Source organism: Sciurus carolinensis, chromosome X (assembly GCF_902686445.1).
Source record: "Sciurus carolinensis chromosome X, mSciCar1.2, whole genome shotgun sequence".
In the NCBI taxonomy this organism is placed as follows: domain Eukaryota; kingdom Metazoa; phylum Chordata; class Mammalia; order Rodentia; family Sciuridae; genus Sciurus; species Sciurus carolinensis.
The window spans coordinates 28,387,203-28,399,660 of record NC_062232.1 but is presented as its reverse complement, the minus strand read 5'-3'; the positions used below and the strand labels follow the sequence as shown (position 1 = coordinate 28,399,660).

The 12,458-nt window shown below is 34.5% G+C and overlaps 1 pseudogene; it reads left to right on the top strand.

Annotated features, from left to right (window-relative positions):
- The first annotated feature begins 10,433 nt into the window (after positions 1-10,433).
- LOC124971415 (RNA-splicing ligase RtcB homolog) lies at positions 10,434-12,126 on the top strand (annotated as a pseudogene).
- Positions 12,127-12,458: the final 332 nt, after the last annotated feature.

Below are 12,458 nucleotides of genomic sequence, written 5' to 3'. Positions count from 1 at the left end.
AAAAACACCATAAAAACAACCAATCAATAAATGGGCAAAAGAACTTAACAGACATTCCACAGAAGAAGAAATACAAATGTTCAGCAAGTACATGAAAAAATGTTCAACATCACTAGTAATTACAGAAATTCAAATTTAAACTATGCTGAGATTCCATCTCTATCCAGTCAGAATGGTAATCATCAAGAATACAAGTAAAAAATAAATGTTGGCAAGGATGTGGGGAAAAAGGTTCATTCATACATTGCTGGTGGGAATGCAAATTCATGCAACCACTCTGGAAACAGTATGGAGATTCCTCAGAAAACTTGAAATGGAACCATTTCACTCAGTTACCCCACTCATCGGCATATACCCAAAGGACTTAAAATCAGCATACTACAGTGATGCCGCCAGATCAATATTCATAGCATTTCAATTCACAATAGCTAATAGCTATGGAACCAACCTAACCCCATTCAATAGATGAATGGATAAAGAAACTGTGGTATATATATATAATGGAATATTACTGAGCCATAAAGAAGAATGAAATTATGGAATTTGCCAGTAAATGGATGGAATTGGAGACTATTACGCTAAGTGAAATAAGCCAGTCTCAAAAATACAAAGTCTGAATGTTCTATCTGACATGTGAATGCTGATTCACAATAGGAAGTGGGGAGGGAGGAGTAGAAGTTCACCAGATTGGACAGGGGAAAATGGGGGGACAGGAATGGGAAAGACAGTAGAATAAATCAGACATAACTTTACTGTGCTCATATATGAATACACAACCAGTGAAACTCCACAATATGTACAACTACAAGAATGGGAAGTTATACTCTTTGTGTGTATGATATGTCAAAAAAAAAAACATTCTATTGTCAAGTATAGCTAAAAAGAACAAATAAAAAGAATAAAATAGAATGTGAATATGTAGCATTGGTGGTTAAATTTAAAATCCTTATTTTTTGCTTTTTATGTGTTAAGATACTTTCTTTTTAGGGAAATAAAGTCTTTCTTTAATTGCCAAAGTCAATCAACCAGTAATCAATTGAGAGCATATTATTCAATCACAATGTTATTAAATGCTGAGAACTAGGTAATGAGGACAATGAAACATAAATCAGTCACAGATACACTTCTCAAAGATGTCACTAGCCTTGGGACATATGACAAATATATATATACACACAGATACATATATAAATTCTCTTGAATACAAATTAGATTATCTCTCCTCCTATTGGATTCCCATTTCCTTCAGAATAAGATTCAAAGTCCATAGCAGAGTCTATAATTCCCTATATCATCGGCTCTCCTGTCCCACCTTAACATCTTTACCATTATTTCCTTGATCTTTCAGTTCCCCTATCTTTTCCATCTTCCTTTCACTCACTCTGCTCCATCCACAACAGAATCCTTGCTATTCTTAAAAACAATGCCTAAGAGCTCCAACCATGGAGCTTTTACAATAACAAACCTCACTATCTGCAACTTTGCCTTCAATTAAACATATAGCCCTCTATATTTTACTCACATGACACATTTTCAGTGACATTTTTCTCAAGGAACTCTACTCTGATCTATTTTACTTAATTCCAAATTGCATTCTTATTCCTTGTGTGTGGTTAATTTTGTCTATTTAGAGTGACTAGAAGAACATATTGAAGAAAATAAACATCACTTAAACCCTTGCTTACTTCACTTTACATCTCTAAAGATTATTGGAATTTTATGTGAACACAATGAAAACATCACAACTCTGAAAACTGAAACAATCATTCTTTTATATCATCAAACACCATTGCCATTATTCAATTTTCTGGCATCACAACATTTCTTGAAATAGTTGTTTCATTCCAGTCAGGATCTGAACAAGGTCTACACTTTGTATTTTACTACTGTGTTACTAAGGTATTTATAATCCAGAGCAAAGCCCTCTCCATTTTTTTTTTCTTCATGATATTGAGGTGAATCAGAACCTGAGAAAATTAAACTGCAGAATGTCCCAGAATCTGAATTTGCCTCATTGTTTTCTTGTGGTGTCATTTGTCTTGTTCTTCTATCTTATTTCCTACTCATGAAATGAGGCCTAGAGGCTTGATTTGAAAAAAATCATGCTTGTGACAAGAAAAATTCACAGGGAGTGATATTTTTCATATTTATCACTAATTAAACCAATGTGATGTTGTTTGAATCATCTTTAGTGATAAAACTGGTAAGAACACAATAATGGTAAGAGTGAGGAAAGCTTTATCACTTTGTGGTAGAAGTTCATCCCTAATAATTGCATTTGTTAAGCATACTTGCCTTATTTAATTATTTTATTTGAGATTTAGAAGTGGTGAATTTCTAATTTTATCATTCACTGGGCAAAGAATAGGGTTATTTTTAAGGAAGATATTTACCTCACCAAATGAAGCTGAGACAGGAAGGGCAGAATAAATACTATTTTATCTCCTTTTTGCTTCATATTATTGTTCACTTAGAAATTGAAAGACTACTCTGGATTTGGGATTGGAAATTAAAGTTTTACTATTACCTAACTCTTTATTTACTTTCATAATGACCTTCCAAGCAATTTATAAAATATAAAGATCTTTATATTCTTAATTGAATAAAAAATGGTTTGCAGCTGCTTCTATTTATACCTAATTTGAGACATAGAGTTATTAAAAGAAAAAAAGTAAGACTTAACTAAGCCTAATAACCCACAGATAATCCTGTTACAATTTTAAACATTTCTAGACTACAATGGAGTTTTAACTATTGAATTAATCCATTTTTGTTTCTATAACTGTATACCACACAACATCTAGGAAGTTCAGGATCAGGCAGCCATATTTGCTGAGGCCCTTGATGTTGGTGGGCTTCTGCAACCCTCAAAGTAACGTACAGCATCACCTGGAAATACAGAGCAAGTTTGCTAACTTAGATTTCTCTTCCTCTTCTTATATAGCCAATAATGTAATCACAAGGGCCCCACTGAATCCTAGTTACTCCCCAAAGCCCCACCTCAAAATACCATTAACACATGACTTTGTGGATGAAGCTTTAACATGCAATTTGGAGGAACAAATAGATTATAGCAGTTCTTTACACATTGTACATATCTATTTTTGTTTGTTTGCAGTACTGTGGATTGAATATAGTGGTACTCTACCACTGAGCTACATCCCTAACCTGTTTTTTTTTTTTTTTTTTGAGACAGGGTCTCTCTAAATTGCCCAAACTGGCAGTTCTACTTCAGCCTCCCATGTTGCTGGGATTATAGGCACACACCACTGCATCTGACTGTACATGTCTTTTAGCAAATGTATGTATGCTTTGATAGTCTTTCCTCTATAAACTTTTATTATGTACATTTTTATGATATCAGGCAAACATAAAAATGAGGTGCCAACTACTTGATTTTTATTTAATTTTTTTTCTTAAATTACTTTTAATTTTATGGTATTTTATTGTTTCAATTGACAGATAAAATTATATATATTGTCATGTACAGTATGATGTTTTGAAATATATATATTGTACAACAGTTACACCAAAGTATTACCTTACATAGTTGTCATTTATGTGGTGAGAACATTTAAAATTTCTCTTAGTATTTTTCAATACTATCATATATTGTTATAACCAAATTCACCATGTCAAAGAGTATAAATTTCAATTAAATAGGAGGATTAATTTCAAGTTATCTACTATAAAACATGATACCTATAGTTAATAAAATATATTATTGAATTGCATATAAAGGACAATAATAGAACATTGATTAAATCTCTAGGATTTCTTTTGTTTTTCCTTTGGAATCAGGGCTTGAACCCAGGGGTACTTAACCACTAAATCACATCCCCAGCTCTTTTAATTCATTTGTTTATGTTTTTTAATTTTGAGGCAGGGTCTCACTAAGTTGCTGAGGTCCTTGCTGAGTTGCTGAGGCTGACTTTGAACTTGTAACACTCCTGCTTCAGCCTCCCGAGCCACTGGGATTACAGGAGTGCTCCACCATGCCTGGCTTCTAGGAATTCTTAAGAAATAATTATTAAATTCTCAATTACTATTTAATTTCAGGAACTCTCATTTATTGCTAGACTGAATGCAAAATGGTATCATCATCTTGAAAAATAACTTCGCAATTTCTTAGAAAATTAAACTCACACTGTACGATCAAGCAATCACACTCTTTTTCTCAAAGGAGTTGTAAACATGTGTACACAAAATCCTGCATATCAATACTTATAGCAGCTTTGTCCACAATTACCAAATTGAGAATTAACCAAGATGTCCTTCAGTGGGTGAGTGAGGAAATAAACCATGGTACAGAAAATGGAATATCATTCAGCACTAAAAAGAAAGTAGTTATCAAGTCATGGGAAAACATGGAAGCACCTTAAATGCATATTATTGAGTGAAAGAAGCCAATCTTAAAAGGCTGCATACTGTACAGTTCCAACTATGTGATGTTCTGGAAAAGTCAAAACTATGGAGGCAATTAAAAGATCAGTGCCTTCCAGGAATTAGGGGGAGGGAGGGATGACTAGGAAAATAGAACAGAATTTTTAGGGCAGTGATATTATTCTGTATGCTACTATAATGTAACTACACATCCATGAAAACCTATAGAATGTACACCACCAGGAGTGAACCCAAATGCAAACTACAGTCCTTAAGTGATAATATATATCAGCATATGTTCATGAATTATAACCAATTCCCTCTCTGTTGGGGGATGTTGACAGATGTGCATATGTGAGGTACAGGGAACATGTAGAAACTACACTTTCTGCTAAATTTTGCTGTTAATTTAAATCTTCTCTAAAAACTAAAGTCTATTTTTTAAACTTCATTTTCAGCCCTGATACCTGTGGGGAAATAGTCTTTTCATTAATAGGCTAAAACTTTAGAGTTTATCTCTGCTTCTGCTGGAAAACTAACTCTAGGATACATAATATTTCAGTCTTTGTCTTCATGAGGAGTAAATTACATATATGAAACTTTCTATCCATATATAACTACAGATGGTATTAAATAGACATGAACTGAAAAGGTGTTAAGGCATCTATATGAATACATTGGTATGCATGTCAATACCAAGATTCCAATTCAGCATGTCTTGGTGAGGTCTGAGATTCTGCATTTCAAACAATCTAATAGGTAATACAAATACTGCTGGTTCACTGCCGCACAGTTTGTGAGGCCAAGATTTTTTCACAAATCTATATGTCTCCAAAGATCTGCTTAATTAATGCAAGTTAGAAAAGAAAAGAACTTCTATAGTAAGATTGGTTTGGAAAATGATGAATCATGTTCCCATTCTTGGACAGCCTGATATACATATAGAGATTTTAAAGGTTCAGAAGAAGGCAAACTATTGAACTTTGTATAACCTGCCATTCACCAATCATATACGACCTTACCTTCCTGAGCAAAAGTTAAACATCATCACAGTATCCATTTCACAATTATACAGGATAAGAAAATAAAAATCACCAAATTTTAGCACAAAAATACCTTAATTTCTGTGAAAATATTTAAAGTCTAAATTATCCAGCATCATTTCTCTGATTCCCTTTAAGTAAAGAAACTGACAACACTGATTGTCAGATGAAGCATATATAAGAGTGACCTCACCTAACTAAACATCAGGAGAATAAGCTGGGAAAAAAGTAGATTTCAGATGTTCAGACAGTGTGATTGTTGCAGAATGCTGAAGACGCAGTATCTCAGATTGGATAGCCAGGTGCATGTCAGAGATGATTAATGAAGGAAAGAAAAAAGGACAAAGTCCTTACTTTCTTGACATAGAGTGTCAGGTAAAAGAGAGTAAGAATATATGTTTCTGCTGACTCAGAAATGTTCTTTGCCATATATTTCTTCATTTCCAAGTGAATATATATATTATTCAAGGTTATAAGTCAAAGACATATGGTTGTCTAGCTCTACTCCTCCTTGATTTTGAGTGCAAGTAGAAGATAGTTATGGTTTTCTTTGTATATTCAAAAACTAATTATACAATTACATTAGCTTACCCACTATGAACCAATATTTTCAGATCACATAGTCTGACGTTACATTACATTAACAGGTCACCTTCTCTTATAAGGCTAAGAGGAAGAATCCATTGTGAAATTAAATCTCAAAACTGTTTCCAATAGACCACAACCATAAGAATTGTTGGTCTCCAGAGCTCTATATAGTCATTTGAGAAAAATGAAATTGAGGTAAAGTAAAGTATTGGAGAGAAAATAGAAAAATATGGAGTAGTATACCTCGTTATAAAAATAATGCTTGTATACTTAACTTGTAAAATACATTATAAGACTCTAAATCAAAAGCAGTAAAAAAAAAAGAGACAAGAAAGGTCATTATATAATGATAAATGGGTCAATTCACCAAGAGGAAATAGTGATTCTAAATCTATATGCAGTATTAGAAGCACCCAAATGTATAAAGCAAGCATTAATAGATCTAAAGGGGGAGATAGACTCCAACATAATAATAGTTGGGGATTTTAACTCCACTTTTGGCAATGGACAGATCATCCAGGAAGAAAATCAACAAAGAAATATCAGTGTTAAATTCACCCAAGACCAAAGGAACCTATGAGACATCTACAAGACATTTCATACAAAAGCTATCATACACACATTTTTCTCTTAAGCACATGGAGCAATTTCCAGGATAGAACATATGATAGGCCACAAAACAAGTCTCAACAATCTTTTTTAAAAATTGAAATTATATCAAGCATCTTTTTTGAGCACAATACAATAATACTAGAAATCAAAAATTTTGGAAGCTATACAAATACTGGGGAATAATCAACCTACTTTTGAAGAATCAATATATCAAAGAAGAAATCAAGAAAAAATTTTAAACATTTATTGAAATAAATGAATACAGACACACAATATACCAAAATCTATAGCATATACAAAAGCATATTAAGAGGGAAGTTTATGGCTATCTATGCCCACATTAAAAATGTAGAAAGATCTCAGATAAACAACTTATTCTGCATCTCAAAGAACTAGAAAAATAAGAACAAACTAAAGCCAAAGACAGTAGAAGGAAAGAAACAATAAATATTAAAGCAGAAATACATAAAATGGAGTAAAAAAACATACAAGAGATCAGTGAAACAGAGAAGTATTTCTTCAAAAAGATAAACATAATAGACAAACCCTCAGCTAGATGAACAAAAAAAAGGAGAGAGAAGATGCAAATAAATAAAATAAGAGATGAAAAGGAAAACATTACAACTGACACCACAGAAATACAATCATTAGCAATTATTACCAACAACTATATGGTGAGAAATTCAATAATATAGAAGAAATGAACAAATTTCTAGATACGTGTAGTTTACAAAGGCTGGATCATGTAGAAACAGAAATCCTATACAGGCCAATAACAAGTAACAGAATTTAATCAGTAATAGAAAGCCTCCCATCAAAGAAAAGCCCAGAAATCATCAAAAATGCAAGTAATAATAAATGTTGGTGAGGATGTCAGGGAACAAGTATACTTATACTTTGTTGGTGGGACTACAAATTAGTACAACTACTATGGAAAGCAGTATGGAGATTCCTCTAAAGACTAGGAATGGGTCCAAAATGTCACCAAGCTATCCCACTCCTTGATATTTCTCCAAAAGAGCTAAAATCAGTATACCTCAGGTGATACATGCATACCAAGGTTTATATCAGCACAATTCACAACAGCCAAGTTATGGAACCAGTGTAGGTGTACCTCAATTGATGATTGGATAAAGAAAATGTGATATATACATAGATATATAGATATATGATATATATGTGACATATACAAAGAAAACGTGATATATATATTACATATATGTGATATATATATTATATATACAATACATATATATATATAATGTAATTTTACTCATAAAGAAGAGCAAGACTATGGTATTTACTGGTAAATGAATGGAACTGGAGAATATCATGAAAAATGAAATAAGTCAGATGCAGAAAGTCAAGGGTCAAATGTTTTCTTTTATATATGAAAGGTTAAGGAAAATAAAGAATTTTAAAAGGGGGAGGGATCTGATGAAAACAGAAAGGAGAACTGTGGGGTAGAGAACAGGGAATGAAGTGAAGGGAAGAGGAATGGGAAAGGGGAGGAATGGCCAAATTAAACTGACCAAACTGTGTCATGGGCATGTATAAACATATCACAATGAATTCTACTTTTATATGTAACTATAATGCATCAGTTTAAAAATTTAATCAATAAAAGAAGAAAAGTTCAGGAACAGATGGTGTCACTACTAAATTCTTCCCAATATTTAAAGAGCCAAGGCTACTTAAAGTATTCCAAAAAAATAGAAGAGGAAGAAATTCTTCCAAACACTTTCTGAGACCAGTATTACCTTGCTACTAAAACCAGGTTATGATACAATATAGAATATAGATACCAAAAATTCTCAACAACAACAAAAAAATACCAATCTAATCCAAAAGCACATAAAATGAACCTCAACATGATAATGTAGGATTCATCCTAGTGATGTAAGGATGGTTCAGTATACACAAACCAATACACATGACACACAATACCAATAAAGGACAAAAACCGTACAATCATCTCAATTGATACAAAAATGGCAATCAATAAAATTCAACATCTCTTCATGATGAAAATACTGAACAAATTATGCAAACAAGGAATGTACCTCAACATAATAAAGTCCACTTATAATAAATTGATAGCTAACCTTGCATTGAATGGTTGCCATTTCAAGCTTTTCCTCTAAGATCTGGAACAGGAGAAGGATGCCCACTTTCAACACTTATATTGAACAAAATGCTGGAAGTCCGAGCCCCAGAAATTAAGCAAACAAAAGAAATAAAGGTCATCCAGCTAGGTGTGGTAGCATACTTATATAATACCTGTAACTCAGGAGGCTGAGGAAGGAGGATCACAAGTTCAAAGCCAGCCTCAGCAACTGAGCAAGGTCCTCAGCAACTTAGCAAGAACCTGTCACAAAATGAAAACTAAAAAGGGCTGAGGATGCAATGGTAGGGCACTGCTTGCTTCAATTCCCAGTATCTACCCCTGCAAAGGCATTCAAATTTATAAAGAAAATGTCAATTTTCACTGTTTTAAGATGAAAAGATGTTATATATTGAAAGTCTCAATATCTTCACCAAAACCATAAAAACTAATAAATGCATTCAGCAAAGTTTCAAGATTCAAAATCAACACACAACAATAATTAGCATAGCTATAGGCCAATAGCAAATTACCTGAAATACATATCAGAAAAGAAATCCCAGTTGGGGAAGAAGTTGCTGTAATCCCAGCAACTTGGGAGACTGAGACAGGAGGATCATAAGTTCAAAGGTAGTCAGCCTCGGCGAGGCCTTAAGCAACTTAACAAGACCCTGTCTCAAAATTAAAAATTTTAAAAATGAGCTGGGACTGTGACTCAGTGGTTAAGTGCCCCTGAGTTCAATCCTCAGTACCAATAAACAAACAAACAAACAGAAATTCCATTTATAATAGTTACAAAAAATAAAATACCTAGGAAGATATTTAATGAAAGAAGTGAAAGACCTTTACAATGAAAATTATAAAACATTGATGGAAGGAATTGAAGAGGACACAAAAAAGTGGAAAGATAATCAGTGTTCACACAGGATTAGCATTCTTCACAGAATAGGGAATCATTTCTAAAGTGTATGTGGAATCATATACACACACAAATCAATTAGCCAAAGTCATTTTGACAGAATAGAAAAAAAAAAACATGAAGAATTACACTACCTAAATTCAAAACTGAATGGTATTGACATAAAATCAGATACATTGACCACAGAAACAAAATAGAGAGTCAAGAAGTAAACCTATAAACAACTAATTTTTTGACAAAGGTGCTAAGACATGCACTGGAGAAAAGACAGTCTTTTAAAAAATGTTGTGGAAACTTTGAATATTCACATGCAGAAGAATGAAGCTAAACTCTGATCATTCATTTGTTAAAATGTCAATTCAAAATGGACTAAAAATTTAGATGTAAGACCTGAAAATATGAAAATGCTATAAGAAAACATAGGGAAAATGCTTCAGGACATTGGAATGAGCATGAACATTTGGACTAGACCTTAAAAGCACAGGAAATGGCAAAAAAATGACAAAATGGATCACATAAAACTACAAATTTTCCACACAGGAAACACTCAATAGAGTCAAGAGACAACCAATAGAATGAGAGCAAATATTTGTCATATCTCCTTGTCCCTGGCAAGAGGTTGGTATCCAGAATACACAAGGAATTCCAAAATCTCAATAACACAAAAGAAAATCTGGTTTCTAAAAACAGGTAATAGATTTCTAAAATATATTTATCAAAAAAAGACACAAATGGTCAACAGGTATGTGAAAAAAAAAGTTCAACATTACTAATCACCAGGTAAATGCAAATCAAAACAACAATTAGATATCACCTCAATCCAGTAAGAATAATTATTACTAAAAAGATTAAAGAGAGAAGATATGCTCCACGGGACCAGACAGTACAGCAGCCTCTCTTCAAAGCTGGATACGGAGCTTTCACCACCACTGTTACCACCATTGGTCATAATTATAATGATGAGCTATAGTTCCTGGAATAGATCAATAGAAACTGCTGCAGCTTCAAGAAGGACTTTGTGTCCAACATATAGGCTGAAGGAATATTCCATGTGAATGATGTTCTGGAGAAATTAATGTTTGAGGAATTAAGGAATCCCTGTTGAGGTGGTGGTATTGGAGGCTTCCTACCTGCCATGAAACAGATTAATGATGTGGAAGTCTTGTCTGGGATTGTTCATTGATCTATTGGGCTTCCTGATATCCACTCAGGCTATGGGTTTGCTATTGGCAAAATGACTGTGTTTGATATGAATTATCCTAAAGGAGTGGTGTGTGACATCAACTGTGGTGTGTCCACTTGCTAAGAACCAATTTGGATGAGACTGATATCCAGTCTGTGAAGAAGTAATTCACCCAAGCAATGTTTGACCACATTCTTATTGGGGTGGGATCAAAAGGTGTGATCCCAATGAAGGCCAAAGATTTGAAGGAAGTCTTAGGGATGGGTGTGAACTGGTCCCTAAGATAAGGCTATGACTGGGCTGAACACAAAGAGCACTGTAAAGAGTATGGAAGGATGCTGCAAGCTGAGCCCAAAAAGGTCTCTGCAAGGGCCAAGAAGAGAGGTTTTCCTCAGTTGGGGTCCCTGGGAGCAGGCAACCACTATGCAGAAATCAACATTGTGGATGAGATTTTCAATGAGTATGGTGCTAAGAAAATGGGTATTGACCATAAAGGGCAAGTATGTGTGATGATCCATCATGGAAGCAGAGGCTTGGAACACCAAGCAGCCACAGATGCACTGGTAGCTATGGAAAAGGTCATGAAGAAAGACAAGATCATAATCAATGACTGTCAGTTAGCTTGTGCTCAAATCACTTCTGCAGAGGGGCAGGACTATCTAAAGGAAAAGGCAACAGCTGGGAACTATGCCTGGATCAACCACCCTTCTATGACCTTAACCCATCAGGCTTTTGCCAAGCTCTTCAATACAACCCCTGACAACTTGAACCTGCATGTCATCTATAATGTGTCTCACAATATTGCCAAAGTAGAACAGCATGTGGCAGAAAGAAAGGAACAGACACTCTTGGTGCACAGGAAGGGATCAACCCACACTTTCCCTCCTCACTGCCGCCTAATTGCTATTGATTACCAACACAGTGGATAGTCAGTGCTTATTGGTGGCACCATGGGAACCTGTAGTTATGTTCTTACTGGCACTGAACAGGGCATGACTGAGACCCTTGCAACAACTTGTCATGGAGTGGGTCAAGCATCGTCCTGAACAAAATCTCAGTGTAATTTAGACTTCCAGGATGTGTTAGACAAATTGGCAGATATGGAATTGCAATCCATGTAACCTCACCCAAATTGGTTAGGGAAAAGGCTCCTGAATCCTAGAAGAATATTACAGATGTGGTGAATACCTTCCATAATGCTGGAATCAGCAAAATGGCCATTAAACTGAGCCAACTGCCATTATCAAAGGGTAGAACCTTGGTGGAGCCTCCAGATACCACTAACCCTCACTGAAGTGGCCGTGGACTGAAAGCAACACTCTTCAGACATCAGACTTGAGAATTGGCAGGTTCTAAAGTGTACAGCTGAAACTGTCCATGCCAAAATGGCTGATAGGGAGGCTTTTGCTTCCCAGAGTCAGTTGTGAAATAACCTTCCAAGAGGGCTCCATCTGAAAAGAGATGAAAGTGGTCCTCTTCAGTTGTCTTGTAGATTTTTAGGAAAACCTTTCCGGGGTGAGTAGGTGTCAGGAACTTGCATTTAATAATCAGAATGAACTTCTTCACACCAGATTCTGTTTACATCCCAATAGGTGTCATGAAGAACATTCTATTAAATTTGATTTT